This window comes from Protopterus annectens, chromosome 2.part1 (assembly GCF_019279795.1).
Source record: "Protopterus annectens isolate FY-2018-M chromosome 2.part1, PAN1.0, whole genome shotgun sequence".
NCBI classification, from domain to species: domain Eukaryota; kingdom Metazoa; phylum Chordata; order Ceratodontiformes; family Protopteridae; genus Protopterus; species Protopterus annectens.
In genome coordinates, this window is record NC_056729.1 from 1,465,556,763 (window position 1) to 1,465,575,290 (window position 18,528).

The 18,528-nt window shown below is 40.2% G+C and overlaps 1 protein-coding gene across 1 annotated transcript in view; it reads right to left on the bottom strand.

Annotated features, from left to right (window-relative positions):
• The window catches only part of WDR19 (WD repeat domain 19), a 3,663,919-nt gene that overhangs the window by 2,129,371 nt on the left and 1,516,020 nt on the right, over positions 1 to 18,528 (bottom strand). The window lies entirely within an intron of this gene.

Here is an 18,528-nt window from a genome sequence, read left to right on the forward strand (position 1 = left end):
TTTCTTAAAATATCAGATAAATTACAAGGTGTCCTGCTTGGTGGGGCTACAACTGGATTTATCCCCTCTTCCATTCTACTTCAGCTTATTTTTTCAGAGGCTCTTGCTCTCTGGGATTCATGAATCCTATGTCAGCACATGTCATGATGCAACATGCCACATCAGCAGAGCATGAACAGTTCATGTTCCTGCCATTCTAATCTCAATCACTGAGTAAAAACACTTCTTGAGAATCAAGAAAACAACGAGGCGATGGCACCTACATTGTTAACAAGCATTATACAAGTGTATACTTGCCTGACTTTCAGGGAACTTCAACGGCCACGGCTTTGCAGTTCTTATCAACAATACTGACTTCACCATGTTACTGTATTTCTAATGGTAACAAAGGCACACAGATCTTGGTTAATTAGCTTAACAACTGGGCCTAACCTGGATGCAAGTAAGGCATTCATGGAGTAGTGAAGGGTTCCCCCCTCATGTGAGCATATCTGACTTCCTTAACACTATGAATCCCTCTCTGCATCTATGATCAAGCTGAAACCTGACTAATAATAACAAAAGGGTAGAAACATCCAGATGAGAGTCAAAATGCCAGGTTCGAAAGCAGGTCTGATTGCTAGTTTCTTGGTCCATGCAATTATGTTTGGTAACAGCAAGAAATGAAGACAAAGTCTGTAAAGGAAGCACTCTTCTAAAAGACTTGAAATAAGCCACTTCTCTGGTGAAGTGACACAGCATTTTACAGTCAGTACTGAGCCATCTTATAGTAAAAGATAATGTAACTGCCAATCCACTTGGAAAGGGGTGCTTTAGCCCTTCCCTCCCCTGAAACAAATGAAGAGAACAAGTAAATCCAAACACCTGCTTTAAATATAATTTGAAATGATGCTACATATCCATTGTGTGAAATGGATTCCTGGAGTTTTCTTGAGAAAATTAAAGATCTTGAATTTAACCTAAACAATGTTCTAATCACAGTTGATATTAAAGACTTATACAGGGTCATTTCGCAAAATATTGGTATTCAGTGGGTCATTAAATTCCTGGAAAAATTAGGTGCCACCCAGAATAAAATAAACTTGATAGAGAACCTTTTTGAACTGGTTTGGAGTAATACTTTTGTAACATTTCAGGGTCATTTTTACTTGCAGAAAAGTGGGGTTCACCGTGTGGAGCAGTGTTTGCTAACATAGTCACGACCCACTGGGAGCATACTTTTCTCTTTACCAGTGAGTTTAACCAATGGATCAAACTTTATGTGCACTACCTGGAAGATAGATTTATTGTCTGGAAGGGACAGGAAGCTGATATTAAAACATTTATTGAATTTATTAATAATACAACCCATTTTTTATCTTTTAAGCACAAAATTAATTCTGTAAAAATCTCCTATTTAGATGTGGTTTTGGAAAAGGATTTTTTCTTAGAAGTTATACATCTAAAATTTATAGGAAAAGCATGTATTCCAACTCCTTTCTCCACTTCAGCAGCTCTCAACCCTATCACCCAAAAAGGTCGGTAGTAAAGGGCCAACTGGTGAGAGCAGTGCTAATGGTAACACTGGACATTGACTTCCTTGATGAAACAAATAGGTTAGTTGATATATCCCAAAAAAGAGGCTATTCCCTCCAATTACTTAATGAACTGGTTGAAGTATGAAGTAAAAGGGCAGATGGTATCTTTAAACCTATTTTGAATAATCTGGCTGTGGAATGGGATAATACATCAACAGTTTCCATTGAACCATCTGTAGGGACAGTAGTAAATAATGAAGTGACCAATACTGTTTCCCAAACTAGAAGAAAGGAGGGGGGTAACATTCATAACTACATTTGGAACAAATTAAAAATTTTTTTAAAGAAATCCTTCATAAGAAAGGAGTCGTTTCTGTTTGAAACAAAATGGGGATAAACCTCTGATAGTTTACAGAAAAAGCTCCAACTTTAAAAATATTTTGGAGAATATAAGGTTCCTCGATGTAACAACAACAAAGAAAATTTTCAGCATGAAGAAATGCAGATTTTGCCCTCACTGCAAATTTATAAATGTAGATGACTTTTTCACCATTTGTGACAGAAATTTACATAATAAATAAGTCCAGAGTTTGGTTTATATTGCTGTGTGTGAATGATATCCCTGCTTTTACGTGGGTAAAACCTAGCACAGATTTCTGGAGAGACTATGAACATAATTACGCTATCAGGAGGAACAACCTTAATAATGCTCTAGTGAGACATGTTCTGCAACACAAAGGTCATGCTTTCAGGTTTATGGCCATTGACAATGTTGTACTGAATCACAGAGGTGGAACTTGGATTTTGCATTTGGAGCAAAGGGAGTTGAAATGGCAGATTTTTTGAATGTTAATAGTTGGACAGGAATTAATGGCCACTATTCAATCAGCTGTTTGTTAAAACTTAAAGCATTGGCTAGATAGGTTTAAGCATTTCAAATTAGTTTAATTACTAAATTTGTAGATGTTATTGGCAACTGTTAGTAAATTTTAGTATTTCTAGTATTTTTAGTATTTTCTAACTGTTATATCGGGCTCCTTTAAGGGTGCCATTAAGGAATACATAACAACTAACATTCTCCAAGGAATCGCTAACTAGAAACTCAAGTCATTTTTTTTTGTTTCTTTCCTGTTTTTAACAAGGGATTTGAGTTTAATTTTGTTTAAAATAATGTAATGTGTTTAATATGTATTATTTATTTATTGACAATGTGTTTATCCATAAGTTAGTATAATATGTTTTTAAGGTTGGATAGGTCTGTGAATTTTATTTTATTTAATTAATCGGATTAATTAAACCATGAAAGTTTTAGATGAGGAACATACATCACTAATTTTTGTAATTAGGGAGGGCCTTTTTGTATATTTAATTAAGCAACACTGTGGTATTTTATCTGATGAAGTTCGTGTATTAACGTGAACAAAAGCACTCATCTTTATATTGTTATTGTGTGCTTGGATTAAAAGATTTTTGGTGATTTATTTCCAGTTTCTTTTCCCCAGTGGTAGTATTTTCATGTTTCTTACTGTTACAGTATTCTTTACTCTTGGGAGAGTACAAAAACTACTGGAAAGTATGAGAGGAGGAAGTCACAGAAGAGTCCTTAAAAAAAAAAAAAAAAAAAAATTAACAGCTGGCCCTGGGAAAATCTGCTCTGTCCCCAGAAATAACATCCAACTTGTAACGTTTGGTGAAATTGTAAACAGAAGACCAAGCAGCAGCATCCAAAATGGATCTAGTATCCAGACCCTTGAAAAAAGTACCAAAACAGGCTACTACCCTAGTAGAATGAGCACAGACAGAAGAAAAAAGCTACTTGCCATTAAAAGAATAGTAAAAAGAAATGGCCTTAGAAATCCAGAAGATGGTTTGCTTAAACACTGGCAAACCCAATTTCCTGGTATGAAAGGAAATAAAAAGCTGCTCAGATTTTCTGATGTTTTGTCTTGTCTAGGTAATGTCTGAGCTGTCTATGTAAATCCAAGGTGCAAAAAAAAACTTTCAATAGGATTCTGTAGAGAATAGGAAAGAAAAGGAGGATGAATGGACTGATTTAAGCACAAATCATTAATCATCTTGGGCATAAAAGAAGGAATGGTATGAAGAGACACCTTGTCCTTGTGAAAAAACAAAAAAGGTGAAACTGCCATAAGTGCTTAAAGTTCAGAGACCCTCTTGACAGAAGTAAGAGACGCCAACAATGGAGTCTTACAAGTACAATGTTGTAGGAAAGAGAAAACTGCAGGTTCAAAAGGAGACTGAGTCAATTTCTCAAGAACAAAACTATAAAGGCCCATAAAGAAAGAAGATGTTTTCTTGAAAGCCGAATATGAAGGATGCCTTTTAGAAATTGTTTAACTTCAAAATTAGAAGCCAGAGGTGGATGCAGAGGCAGACAAGCAAAAATGACTGATAAAAGAGCTTTAACAGATGAATATGCCAAGCCTCAATTCAGCAACTCACACAAATAAGAAAGGGCATTAGGAATACCCATAGAAAAGAGTCCAGGTCATTCTTGAGACACTGAACAGAAAATCTCGTCATTTAGTCACACAGGATTTTCTAACAGTGGGTTTTCTAGCTTCCTGCAAAAAACCTTGTCACACAAAGTGTCAAATAAAAGGGTGGGCACGTAAGGGTGAATGAGAGATCCCTTGTCTTGTGTGAAAAGTTCCAACCTGTGAGGTAAATTGTGATGATTGCCCCTTTTCAGATGAAACAGAAGGGGGAACCAATGCTGTCTGTATCAAAGGGTCATCAGAAAGATTTTGGGCCTGCCCCTCATGATCTTGTACAGGACCTTTGTTAGTAGAGGAAAAGGGGGCTAGATATACAGAAACATCACCTTTCAAGAAAAATATATGGCATCCACTTCACAAGCCAGAGGACTTCTCACTCTTCAACAGAACTGGGGAAGTTGTCTGTTCATAGGGGAGGCAAAAAGATATATTTGTGGAGTACCCCACCAACATACAATGTCCAGAAACACCTCTCTGTGAAGAATTTGCTTGTGAGGATTTGTCTTGGACCTGTTCAAACAGTCTGCCACAAGACTGTGCTCTGAAGGAATGTAAACCACCTGAAGAACCAAGTGGTGGCACACTGCAAAATCCCAGGCTTTAAGAGCCAGCCTGCAAAGAAGGTAAGATTTTGTACATCCTTGTCTGTATAAACCTTTAAAATACACATAACCCAAAGGGAGCGAACGGCCTGGGGAATTTGAATTTGTGCCTTCACCTCTTTAATGTTGATATGATTTGCCAATTATTGATGGAACCAAAGACCCTGGACTTTGAAGATGCTGGAAGAGGGTCCCAAACCTTGATCAGAAGCATCCATGTACAGCTCCTGAGTAGGGAAAGGAACCTAGAAAAGCAGACCTGTATTCAGGGAAGTCTTGTGAATCCACAAGTAGAGCTTGAGCTTGAGACAAGGAAAAAGAGGAAGAAGATACTCCAGAGGATGACAGTGCTGGAGCCAAACAGTATAGAGATACCATTGAAATTTCTTCCTGTGGGGTTTGGCAAAGGGAATGATTGGAATGAAGGATGCCATTCACCCCAGAGTTCTAAGAAATTCTCTTCATGAAGGAGTGGAAGAGGTTGAAGGGACTGGAAATAAACAAAGCGAGGCCCTTGGGTGGCAGAAGGCAAGCCATTATTGGAATGGTCTGAATCCTGCAACCAAGGAACATGTGGCCCTGAGAGGGCATCAACAGAGACTTTTTGAGATGGAGGGTGAACCCCACTGTGATGATGTGAGGGATTCCCAGCTATGCCAGAAGAAGGAGGGCAGTGGATGTGTAACATATGCCAGCACAGCTAGCGAGAAGTCTGTAAAGAATTATATATCATTTGTATATCAAACTGAGTTCTACAGATGCTTGTATTGAAAATGTATTCATAAAGTTGCTTGTGTTAAAAATGAATCAACAGTGTGTCCTGCTAGACAGAAAAGAAATATACATTTACAGCAGACTGTACAGCTGGATATAAGATACTGGATGAGAAGAGGTTAATCTCAGTCCAGCTAACTTTGAAAAATAGTAAGAAATTAAATTACTTAATTTAGGGCATTAAGATTGTATCTTACAGTTCTGACTGCAGCAAAGGATGAAATGTCTGTGCCAGAGAATGGTTTATTAGCTCTTGTAGGAAGAGTGGAAGTGTTTATTTTTTTATAACTTCCAGAAGCTGCAACAGATTTTAGCAAAGCTATATGTGTGTATTATTGACACATATGTGTGAGATTCTGGGTCAGTTGCTAGGAAAGGGGGGTAGCATGGGAACCAGAAGTCAGATGACCAGATGTTGAAATGTTTTTTTTACACTAGATGAGACTAAAGTTTCTGAGCACTCTCTTTTTAGAACCTGTCAAAGATGGACCACTCACCTACTGCATCTTGCCTTGCTCTAGTAAGTGACCAGGGAATAGTAATTCTTTAGATAAGTCTGGAAAATATAGTGAGATTGGTTAAGTACTGTTTTTCTTTATCTGTGTGAATCTATTAATCTGTGTTATTCTAATATTTCCTGCAACTGGAACTCTGGTGTTTATTGTAAATAGATATTTAGTACTTTCATGTTCTTTTATCATTTATTATCAAATATATTTAAACTTTTCTTTGTGGCTGGTCCTTTAGAAGATATTTTAACCTTTGAGAGTACTCATATCTATTTGGTGACTCTGTCGCCACTCCTGAAAGCCTTACTGCATTGATCAAAACACTATCATTGTATTAATATTAATTTCACTCAGTATAATTGGGTACCCTTATAAGAGCTTTAGAGTGGCTGGCTTTGGAGTCTCTGTTGGCAGTAACTACCTTAAAGTCTGGGCAGAAGGGGGCATAGCTAGTAAATCTGTGCCAGCCTTTCCTAGATGTGTGTGTTTGCTTGTGAAAATCAAATCAAAAGAGTGTGTGGTGTGTGTCAGCTCCTTGAAGCAGGGTCATGAAGCACTGGTTTGACAGAGAGGGTGCTGGAGGACTAGGCTTAGACACACGGCTGAAGACTCAACTCCATAGCTGTGCCAATGGGTGTCTTACTGGGGACCTGGAGGGAGACAGAGAAAGAAATCTAGACCCCAGACTGTGTTCTCTGTATGCCCTTAAGGGAAATTGTGCTTGATGCAGAGAACTGCATCTGGAAATACTGTGTGTACCTATTTTTGTTCTAAGTGAACATCCCTCTTCAGTGTCAGAGGTGAGAACTCGGGCTCCTTGATTACTGGCCCAGAGAGGGGATGTCACACTCACACTCTGGAAATGAAGCACAGTGAAGTGAAAATCCTGAAGCAGGAGCTGCTGAGAGAAATCAAAATGTCATCCAAGTAAGGAAATATATGAATTCATTGAAGTCTGCAGAAGGCTACCATAGGGGCCAGAAATTTGTTAAAGAATCCTGGAGCTGTAGAAAAACCAAAAGGCAAAACAGAGAACTGATAATGAGAACAAGAAACAGAAACACCCAGGAATAAAAAAAACTGTTCCCTGCTGAGAAGAGGGAATAGGCTGGATGGTTCCCTGTACAATCAGAATAAAGATGTGACAGCTAACGAGAAGGAGGCTGAGAAAGGCCTTGGAATGGAGGAAGGGACTTCCAGAGCATAAAAAAAATCATTCTGAATAATGGAAAGCACCCAAGCATCCATGGTTATCAGTTAGTTGATAAACAGGAAAAGAAGTGTTAACCTGATGGACAGACTGACCAGTGATAGCAGAGGCTAAATGACAAACAAAAGCAGAGGGAAAGGAGGCTTCTGACCATTGGAACTCTAAGAAGTTTTGTCTGGAAAAACTACCCTAGAAGCCCTCTTGCTCTTAGTAGGCTATCTATTCTGCCTACAGACAATCAGGGCTTACATGGAGAATTTCTCTGAAACTTGGGAAAAAGAGAAACAAAGATTTGTTTTAGCTCCTGCATAACTTTAACCTTATCCTGAAGGGTGTTAAACAATTCAGCAGCATTGCCAAAGAGATTCTGGCTGTCTGAGGGAGAATGAGGCCTAATAATTTGGCCTTGATCTCTGCAGGCGGAGCCTGGAGGCATAACCAAGAATTCTTTCTCATTACTGATCCAGATGCAGTTGCCCTACAGAAGGCATCAGCTGCATCATAAATGCATTTAATGGAATGATGAGCCCCGCAAGAAGCACAGCTCAAAATGGAAATGGCAGAAAACTTACCCTCCAAATCAAGCATATCAGCCAGAATGCAAGTTTGGAGAGAAGAGTCATGATATATCTAGTCATATAGGTCTGGTAAGTAACAGCCCTAAAAGCTAAGGTAGTAGAAGTACATACTTTTTTACCATACCTGCCCATGGCACAGCTGGCCTTATCAGAAGGTAAACGCTTATAAGGTGACAGCAATTTTAATGGCTTATCAATGGCTACAGAAACAGCAAGATCAGAGGAAGGGCTTTTATACGACTTTTGTGCTTCAAGAACTTTATAAAACCTGTCCGACTTCATAGGAACAAGATATTGAGAATAAGAGGCCTGAGAAGCTGCAGTGAAAGTATCCAAAAGGACATCCAGCACTGGAACGAATGCAGAAGGCTGAGAAGAATTTATTTGCAAGAGCTCATAATACCTTTTTTGAACATCAGAAACCTAGGAACAGTCCCACTTAAAATGCTCCATATCTCCAAAGAGCAGTTCTTTCACAGGCGAGTTAGTAGAAAGCAAACTCTCTTCTTCAGACCCCAAGGCAAGAGGAGAGTAGATCAGAGAAGAGAAAGCCAATGACTCCTCACTAGAGTCTAATCAACTCTTCAACAGATGAATCAGGGTCCCTAGGATGTCTGAAAGGAGTGGAAGACCAGGGAAGAGTAGAAGGAACAGATAACCCTTGAGGAGGGACTTTAGAGCTACAAGAGCAGTTACCCCCCCCCCCCGAGTAAAACCCTGCCATTCTTTGTGGGGATCCTTAGCAACAGGGGCCACGTGCCTTGTCTTCTGCAGCTCTTATAAAGGAACATCAGCTTTAAAAAATCTAGGAGGTTCAGACCCCAGCCTAGATCCAATGTGGGTGCCAAGTACCTCTTCCCATACAAGTATTTGTGGTCCCCTCCAGCCATGGTTCCTCCTCCACATCTGTACCAGATATAGGCACAGCTTTAATGGATATGTGGGTAGACAGCTCTTTGTCATCTTCCAACTGAATCACAGCACAGGGAGCTGATGGCACCAGATGGTCCCCAGGATCTTCATCCAACCAGATGGAGATGTCTGGTGGAGGTTGGCAGCATATTTTAGGCTTTTGTTTTAAGTGGTGGCTGAAAGTCAAAATAGATGGATTCAGCCACAGTACCTTGAGCCAAATGCTTCAACCACTGGCTCTCCAAATAAATGGAAGGAGACTACAAATGACTAAAGAATGTCTTAGGGAAAAACACCTTACACCTGACACGGAGTATGGTCATGTGTAGCACCTAAACAAAAAAGGCACTTTTTGTATCTGTCTTTATGAGGAATCTGCCTCCCAAACTCTCATTTTCTCTTCCTTTATGACATGTAAACAAAAGTAAAAGGAAGGAAAAAAAGAAGGAAAAGATTCCAGCCAGGCACTTATCTTTAGAAGGTTAAAAACAAAAAACTCCAACAAATGAAAACAAAAATGAAGCAGACAACCAGGCTCCACACAAATATTTAATAAATTAAGTGCTTTCGTCCAAAAATACAAAGGACTTCATCAGAAATACTACTAAATCTAAAATCACAGTATAAATACCCACTTCAATTAACAAACACCCCTCCCCTGAATTAACATTTCCAAGGCAAATGAAATAATCACATGACATCATTCTCATAAAGGTTACATATAAAAACAAGCAGTATCTATAAAAACACTACTTGTTAAACACAATAAAATTACAAATGCAAATATGCTGTAAACTATCCTCAGTATAATAATATATACAGTAAAACATACAGAACAAAACAACCCTACATCTAAAAAAAATAAGCTTCCTTTAACCACAAGGCACTACTTAGGGATACTGCATCATTCAGACCAGGCAAAACTGTGGTATTAGTTTTTAACTGCCACTTCAATTCTATAAATTCTAAAAAATCATCACTAGGGCCACCCCTCTGCCCCAAATCCACCTGGTCTATAACCACAAATCTGAATTCATGTGAAGGGTTGGAATCCACATGCTTAAATAAAGAGTTTTTATCATTTTTCTTCCTGATATTGTAAATATGCTGGTAAATTCTCTTTCCAAGGCTCAGTTTAGTTTTTCCAACATAGAATGCACTGCAGGATTTACACAGGGCCAAGTAAATAACCCCTTTACTACCACACTGGAATTTACCCTGTACCTTAATCTTACCAAACCCTTCCTCATGGAATTCTTTGCCTTCAGCAACAAATGGACATTGGGAACAATGGCCACATTTGGCCATTTTTCCAACTCCAGGCTTAGTATCAACATTTTCTAATAAATTCTTAAAACACGTCCTTCTTGTACACAAAAACATTTTTTCCCCCACAATATGTTTATATTGCTCATCTACACAAAATATTCTCCATTTTTTTCCTAATAATAGACACCAGCTCAGAAAAATTCCTATCATATGTTAAAACCAAAGCTCTCTCAAAACCTCTATGCTCATTACTTTGAGTTTGATTAAATTCAGTAACCATACTACCTCTCCTAAGTAATGGGGTGAACTGTCCTACATATCTTTTCCTATTAACTTCTGAAAAAATTTAAGTTAAAAAATCATTAGGATAGCCTCTAACACTAAACATGGAACTAAGTACTTCACATTCTTTCCTAAATTCCATATCATCCGATACCATCCTAGCCAAATGCCTTTGACCAGAGATTTTTTCTGATGTATGGGGTGCATACTCGAAAAATGCAACAAGGCATTAGAGTAAGAAGGCTTCCTGTAAATAGTGGACTCATACCTCCCCATCTCATAATTCTTGCTGATGGTCGCATCTAAATAATTAACCATGTCTCCATGCACATCAAAAGTAAATCTAAGAAAATGGGTAGTCTTGTTAAGATATTCAATGAATCTATGTAGTTTATCCATGCTGTCCTTCCATACAAAAATCAAGTTGTCAAGGTACCTACCATAGAAGGCCCAGCAGTCCTTAAACTCTAAATCCAGGACATCATTTATTTCCCAATGAACAAGGACAGCATTGGCAAACTTAGTGACACATATGGCACCCATAGCCACCCCTGTTTTCTGCCTAAACAAATGATTTTCCATCACAAAGTAATTATTATGAAGGACCATTTCCATAAAAGACCTTAATATTCATAAAACCAGTCCAATCCTATTTCATGAGGTATCACAGAGTATAAATCCTGAACATCCAGTGTAACAAAAAATATTCCTGGTTAAATTCAACCAAAGCTATTTTAGTCAGGAAATCCCATGAATCTTTCAAAATACATTGATTGTTCTTAAAAATGTCCTGAATATGGAAATCAATATATTTTGCCAAGCAATAAGTTTTAGAGGCTTAGATGCCAAATATGGTGGTGGTCTTAGGATAAGGCACTTTCACAAAGTTTAACACTTCTAGTGATATCTGTTCATTTAATAACAAGTCCTCTAACAGGATATCAGTATTCCTATATGCTATATGTTACTGGTTTAAGGTGAATTCAAGTAATTCCGAATTTCAAATTCACATAGTTTTTCAAACAATGCAACCATAGGGTGATAAGGGGGAATAAATGTGCTAGGCCTCCTAACATCCAGACTAACTATAGAATGGCCCTCTCCTTCTTATAGGTTCATAGGTAGATACTAGGCTATCTGCCCTAGGGCATTTACAAGCTTAGCCAGAGTGTGTTTGGCTTTCGCCACCCTTTTAGATTAGATGACTGTGCCCCAGTATAGTAGGTCACAGAAGATAGCCCATTTAAGGTTAGTTTAAAGTGCCCCTGTCTAGCAGTGACACAGAGGAGATCCCAGGGGTAAATCTACGGTCTCCCATCCAATCGTCAAGATTCTTCTTGAAGAGGGTCATTGAGGGGCTCTGCCTAACATGGATTGGGATTTTGTTCCAGAGTGAGGGGAACCTCTAGGATATGAATCTGTCTCTCCAGCATGTCCTATTTATTTCTGTGCTGAGGTTTAAATCACTGGAGCGTGTAGCTCTAAGGGATTTGGATTTCCTGAGGTGGAGCATGATCGCCTCTGAGTAGGTGGTGAGCAACTGAGTAGAGCTGGAGTTTCTTTAGTCTAACTGCATAGGGCATCTGCTTGAGTCCCCTAATCCTCTTGGTGAGGTACTTTTGGGGTCTTTCTAGTTGTTGCAGGTGTCGGATAAGGTACATCCCAAATGGGGCATTGTACTGAATTATGGGCCTGATGGGTGATGAGAAGAGGGGCACAATTACCTCTCTTGATCTAGATGTGAACCCTTTCATGATAAGGTGGGCTATACAGAAGGTCCTTCTAACCACTTTGGCAATGTGATTGTCAAAGGAAAGATTACTATCTATTTGGGTCCCCAGATCTCCAATTACTTCTTCCGTACTTAATGGATTACCACCTATGTGGTAATTTGTGGGCACTTTGTTTTTCCCAAAGGGGATGACTATGCACTTTTGGGCATTTAGCTTCAGGCCATGGCTCTGGCACCAGTTATCTGTCTCTGTGAGACCATTTTGGAGGATGCTTGTGTCAGTCGGCGAGTTGATTATGGCCCCCAATTTGCAGTCGTCTGCAAACTTGGTCAGCCAAAGTCCTCCTGTGTTAGCCTGTACCTCAGAGAAATATATACCGAACAAGAGAGGTCCCAGGACTGAGCCTTGTGGGACGCCACTTGTAACTGGTTTAGAGTCTGACATGGCACCTGCAATTCTGACCATGTGGATTCTATCCCTAAGCCAGTTTGCAACCCATCTTGTGACATAGGTGTTGATATTTAAGCTGGTGAGCTTGTTTATGATGCCAGAGTGGGGTATTGTGTCGAAGGCTTTTGTGAGGTCAAGGTAGGCTGTGTGGACTACCTTCCCTTCATCTACGGCCTTGGTGACTGTTTCAAAGAAGTCGACCAGGTTCAGGAGGCAAGATCTGCCCTTAACAAAGCCGAATTGGGTAGGATCCAGTGTTTGGATGTTCCCAATGTCTTTGTTTATGAGTTCCATGATGATAATATGCTCTACAGCTTTGCAGACCAGACTAGTCAGGCTTATAGGGCGATAGTTACCAGGGTCCATTGTGGCACCACCTTTATGGAGTGGGACTACTGTTGCTGTACGCCATTCTTTGGGTACATACCCTGTTGTAAGGCTGAGACTGAACAGTGATTTTAAGTGATGGTTCAGTTCTTCTTGGAGCTCGTGTAAAACGCAGTCCGGGACACCATCCGGTCCCATAGATGCTGTGTTTTTTGCTTTGGAGAGGGCAGCTCTCACCTGTGCATCTGTGATGTCAGGGAGGCTACATTTTGTTGGGATAGTCATTTGCACATTTGGGGGGGGGGGAGAAGTTTGCACTGAACCTGTCTGCCAGGACGTTGGCAATGTCTGTGGGTTCAGTGTTCTATTCTACTTCTGAAAAAAAAGGCACAATTCAGTTTTCTCAAAAACAATTTAAATTGCAACAATACACTGTGTACTTGGGCTTTCCTAGTAGGTATAAACGTCAAGGAGAGGGCCCTTCTACAGTTAGTCTGGATGTTAGGAGGCCTAGCACATTTATTCCCCCTTATCACCCTATGGTTACACTGAAAAACTATGTGAATTTGAAATTCGGAATTACTTGAATTCACCTGCTAGTTTTATTACTGAGTTTAACTTGACTGCAGAGGAGAATGCATTATTAAAGGACATTGTTAGTAATAGACAACTAAGAATAATGAAGCCTGATAAAGGTGGGGGCTTAGTTGTAATGGAGTGTAATGATTATGTTAATAGGATGCTTTCCATGCTGTTTTCGGACACCTATAAAGAGGTATCCTTAAACCAGTTACATATACCATATAGGAATATTGATATCCTATTAGAGGACATGTCATTAAATGAACAGATATCACTAGAAGTGTTAAACTTTGTGAAAGTGCCTTATCCTAAGACCCCCACCACATTTGGCATCCCAAAGCTTCATAAGAGTATTACTAATCCACCATTAAGGCCTATAGTTGATGCAAAAGCCTCTAAAACGTATTGCTTGGATAAGTATATTGATTTCCATACTCATTTTTAAGAACAATGTATTTTGAAAGATTCATGGATTTTCCTGACAAAAATAGCTTTGGTTGAATTTAACCAGGAATATTTTTTAGTTACACTGGATGTTCAGGATTTATACTCTGTGATACCTCATGAAATAGGAGTGGACTGGTTTTATGAATATCTTTGCTGTTATGCCAAGGTCAGCAATGAGAAAGCTTCAGTGTTAAGGTATTTTATGGAAATGGTCCTTCATAATAATTACTTTGTGTTTGAAATCATTCGTTTAGGCAGAAAACAGGAGTGGCTATGGGTGCCATATGTGCCTCTAAGTTTGCCAATGCTGTCCTTGCTCATTGGGAAATAAATTATGTCTTGGATTCAGAGTTTAAAGACTGCTGGGCCTTCTATGGTAGGTACCTTGATGATTTGATTTTTGTATGGAAGGACAGCATGGATAAACTACATAGATTCATTGATTATCTTAACAAGACTACCCATTTTCTTTGACTTACTTCTGATGTGCAAGGAGACATGGTTAATTATTTAGATGTGACCATCAGCAAGAATTATGAGATGGGGAGGTACGAGTCCACTCTCTACAGGAAGCCTTCTTACTCTAATGCCTTGTTGCATTTTTCGAGTATGCACCCCATACATCAGAAAAAATCTTTGGTCAAAGGCCAATTTGTGCATTTGGCTAGGATGGTATTGGATGGCATGGAATTTAGGAAAGAGTGTGAAATACTTAGTTTCATGTTTAGAGTTAAAGACTCTCCTGATGATTTTTAACTGTAATTTTTTCAGAGGTTAATAGGAAAAGATATGTAGGACAGTTCACCCCATAACTTAGGGGAGGTAGTATGGCTACTGAACTTAATCATACTCAAAGTACCGAGCATAGAAGTTTTGAGAGAGCTCTAGTTTTAACATACAATAGGAATTTTTCTGAGCTGCGGTCTATTATTAGAAAAAAATGGAAATAGTTTGTGTAGATGAGCAATATAAACAGATTGTGAGGGAAAACTTGTTATCATGTACAAGAGCCGGCCTTAGGCATAGGCCAACTAGGCAGCCGCCTAGGGCGCAGATCTAGCAGGGGCGCTTTTCCAGTATTTATTTGGTGTAGGTAGACCAGGATGGGGGCACCGGTTAGTGTGGTGGGGAGCGCCATTAGGGCACCAGTTGGCCTAAGGCCGCTCCTAGGACATGTGTTTTAAGAATTCATTAGAAAATGTTGGTACTAAGCCTGGAGTTGGAAAAATGGCCAAATGTGGCCATTGTTCCCAATGTCCATTCGTTGCTGAAGGCAAAGAATTCTAAGAGGAAGGGTTTGGTAATATTAAGGTACAGGGTAAATTCCAGTGTGGTAGTAAAGGGTTGTTTACTTGGCCCTGTGTAAATCCTGCAGTGCATTCTATGTTGGAAAATCTAAATTGAGCCTTAGAAAGAGAATTTACCAGCCTATTTACGATATCAGGAAGAAAAATGACAAGAATGCTTTATTTAAGCATGTGGATTCCTTTTTTTTTTTTTTTGAAACATTCTTTTTATTGTATTTTCCACAAATACATAATAAAAGTGAAGATACACAATGATTACAGACAATACAGCATGTAATACATAAATGAGTAAAGGTATCCAAACTTTCCAAAGAAAAACATTTAAAGATTTGCAAGAAACTTTATGATTAACAATTGAGATGGTTACAACATATCTAGGGATTACTTAGTGCAGAGTTATGCTGAGGACGTTGAGAATTAGGATTGTATATGCAGGAAACATTTAATTGTCTAGACTGGAAGAAAAAGAAAATAGAAAAAACAAGAAGAAAGAGAAAAGAAAAGAAAAAACTTTAAAGTTTTCCAAAACCTAAAAAAACATACTTACATTATATACAATATATACAATGTTGGAAATAAGAAGTTATGTACCTACCATAACGTTCCATGTTAGTTGTCTTCTCTCGCCTTCTTTCTTGCTTGATGGGTTCGGAGCCGATCCTCGGCTCCGACTCGGCACTTGCTAAGCTCGAGAGTCACTTTTACCAGCTCGAGGCAGCCCCATATCCCATGATGCAAGGCGGTAAGTACCCAGATCTCGTTTGATGACAAAGGGCAATAGCACCAAGCATAAATACTTCCCAAAGGAAGAAAGAAAGCCTACAGGATGAAAGAAGGACCAGTTCTGAATGGTCTGCAGCATAACAATCTCTTGTAGAAAGGTCTGTCCAGGCCTGGGGGAAGGAGGGAGGGTCGCAAGAAAGAAGGCGAGAGAAGACAACTAACATGGAACGTTATGGTAGGTACATAACTTCTTAATGTTAAGTTGTCAATCTCGCCTTCATTCTTGCTTGATGGGACCGCCCCTAGCACCTCTATCCTGGGTGGCTCAACGGAACAGACTCTTGAGGACTGTAGAGCCAAAACTGGCTCTGTCCCTGGAGGCCAAGTCCAATTTGTAATGGGAAACAAAAGTATGAGGAGTGGCCCAAGTGGCCGCTGCACAAATAGTGTCTAAAGGAAGTCTAGCTTGAAAGGCTGTAGAAGTAGCTAAGCTCCTAGTTGAATGTGCTTTAGGTTTTGAGCACAGCTGTTTTCCCCTGAGCAGATAAATTTCAGAGATGACAGAAGACAGCCATCTAGATAAGGTCACTTTAGAAACAGGAAGGCCTTTCCTGTTATCTGCATAGGAAACAAAGAGTTGATCGGATTTCCTGAATTGTTTAGTTCTGTCCAAATAATATCTGAGTTGGCGGTGGACATCAAGATAATGTAATTTTGTTCGATCTGTTTGAATAGTTTGGAAAAATACATGGAGTTCAATGGATTGATTCAAATTAGCCTTTGAGGCGACCTTAGGCAAAAAGGTCGGATTAGTTCTCAATGATACTCTGTCCTTGTGAAAGACCAAATAGGGGTCGAACCGAAAGAGCTTGAAGTTCAGACACCCTCCTGGCCGATGTAATAGCTACTAGGAATAATGTTTTCCAAGAAAGAAATTTTAGGAGCAAGAAACAGCTGGCTCAAGGGGAAGAATCAAGGATGTCAGCACTAAATTTAGATCCCATTGAGGAGGAGGATTCCTGATTGGAGGCTTTAGCAGGAAAATTCCTTTCAAGAAGGCTTTACAAAGCCTATGGGACATGATATTGTGATCTGCGATCCCGACATGAAAGTTCGAGATAGCAGCCAGTTGAACTCTAACTGTGGAAGAGGAGGAGCCTGCATGAAAAATCTCCGCTAAGAAGTCCAAAACTGCCTGAACTGGGGCAGTGAAGGGATCGATATTCTTGGCTTTAGCCCAATAAGAGAAACGCTTCCATTTGCTTGTATAAATCCTCCTGGTAGAGGATTTTAAAGAAGCTACTATGATGTCTCTAACAGGGTTAGAGATCAAAGGAAGCCTGGCTAAGGAAGGAAGTGGAGCAACCATGCTGAGAGGTTGAGAGAAGGGATAGACCGGTGCAGCTGACCGGATTGGTGAACCAGAAGATCTGGCACTGGGTCCAGATGCCATGGCTGCACCAAAAGGTGACGATGGAGGAACGGAAACCAAATTTGTCGAGGCCAATAAGGAGCAATGAGAATCATTTTGGCTCTCAAAACGGTAGCTTTCTGGATAACCTGAGGGATTAGAGGAAAAGGAGGAAAGGCACAAAGAAGTCCCTGGGGCCAATCCTGGGTCAGAGCGTCTCTGGGGGGATGGCCTGACAGAGGGAAGAGAGAGAAGAAGTCTGGGCATTTGCTGTTTTGGGGAGTAGCAAAAAGATCGCAACATGGGCGACCCCATTCCAGAAAAAATCTCCTCCACTATAGATTGCTTGAGAGACCACTCGTGAGGCATGAGAATAGCTCTGCTCAATCTGTCCGCTAAAATGTTGGTTTTCCCAGGGATGTGCGTTGCTACCAGAAACCGATGAGAGGAGATCGCCCATTGCCACAGTCTGAGCGCTTCTCGACACAAGGGGTAGGACTTGGTTCCGCCCTGTTTGTTGATATACCAAACTACAGACATGTTGTCAGTGTGGACTGCAATCGTCCCTACAGGAAGAGAGTCGTTGAGGGCTTGCAACGATAAAAGCACTGCTCTCATCTCTAGGACATTTATGTGCAGGTGGTACTCGAACGGTTGCCACGTCCCATGAACCATCCTGCCCTGATAATGCCCCCACCCGATCAGGGAGGCATCCGTGGTGACAGTGGCTACCGGGGATGGGGGTACAAAGTGTCTGCCTTGGTGAGTCTGGGGAGAAGTGATCCACCAAGCAAGATGATTTTTGCAAATCTGTGTCACCAGAATTTGGTGACGCATTGGAAGTTGTTGGTAAGACCACTCAGTGAACAACATCCACTGAAGAAGGCGCATGTAGAAGCGAGCCCAGGGAAGAAGAGTAATGGCCGCAGCCATGAGACCTAATACTTTTAGAACCATTCTGGCCTGTACCTTCTTGTTGGCTAGAATGATCCTGACATGACTTTGAATGTCTGAAACTCTTTGGTCTGTAAGGGTAGCTGACATCCGAACAGTGTTTAAGTTTGCCTATGAAAGTAATAGACTGGCAGGGCAATAAGGATGACTTTTCAAGTTGATCGAGATGCCCAAATGAGAACAAAGATTTATTGTGTAATCCCTGGCTTGAACAAGCTGATGCCTGGTGGTGGCTGACAGGAGCCAGTCGTCGAGATACGGAAACACCTGGAATCCTTGACGTCTCAGGTGAGCCGTGACCACTGCCATGCATTTGGTGAACACTCTGGGGGCTGTGGTGAGACCAAAGGGCAGGGCTCTGAACTGGAAATGACTGGACCCCAGCCGAAGCGGAGAAATCTCCTGGAGCGTCTGTGAATTTT